This window comes from Arvicola amphibius, chromosome 18, assembly GCF_903992535.2.
Source record: "Arvicola amphibius chromosome 18, mArvAmp1.2, whole genome shotgun sequence".
Taxonomy (NCBI): domain Eukaryota; kingdom Metazoa; phylum Chordata; class Mammalia; order Rodentia; family Cricetidae; genus Arvicola; species Arvicola amphibius.
In genome coordinates, this window is record NC_052064.1 from 28,667,662 (window position 1) to 28,668,114 (window position 453).

Genomic DNA, 453 nt, shown 5'->3' on the forward strand with positions numbered 1-453 from the left:
TTCCCACCTTATTTTATTCTTCTAATAAGGTCAAATAGCAACGAGAGAGAGCGAAGAGAGAGAGATGAGAGAGAGAGAGACGAACGAGAGGGCGAGGGACCGCAGAGAGAGACGAGAGGGAGGACTGCTAGCAGATAAGTAGATGATGGAGCGGAGGGAGGGCGGACGGCGAGGATTGCCAGGGAGCGGAGGAGAGAGAGGAACGAGAGAGGGAGGGAGGCGAGGGAGGAGGGAGGGGGAGGGCAGGCCCAGATCGCGGACGGGATGGAACGAGAGAGCAGAGAGAGGAAGAGAAGAGAGAGGCGAGAGAGAGAGAGGGAGGGAGGTCAGGCGAATGGAGGGACGGGAGGGAGGGAGGATGAGAGAAGGAAAGAGATGAGAGGAGAGAGAGGAGAGAGGCAAAGAGATTGTAGAGAGAGAGAGAGTAGAGCAGAGGGAGAGAGGAGAGAGGAG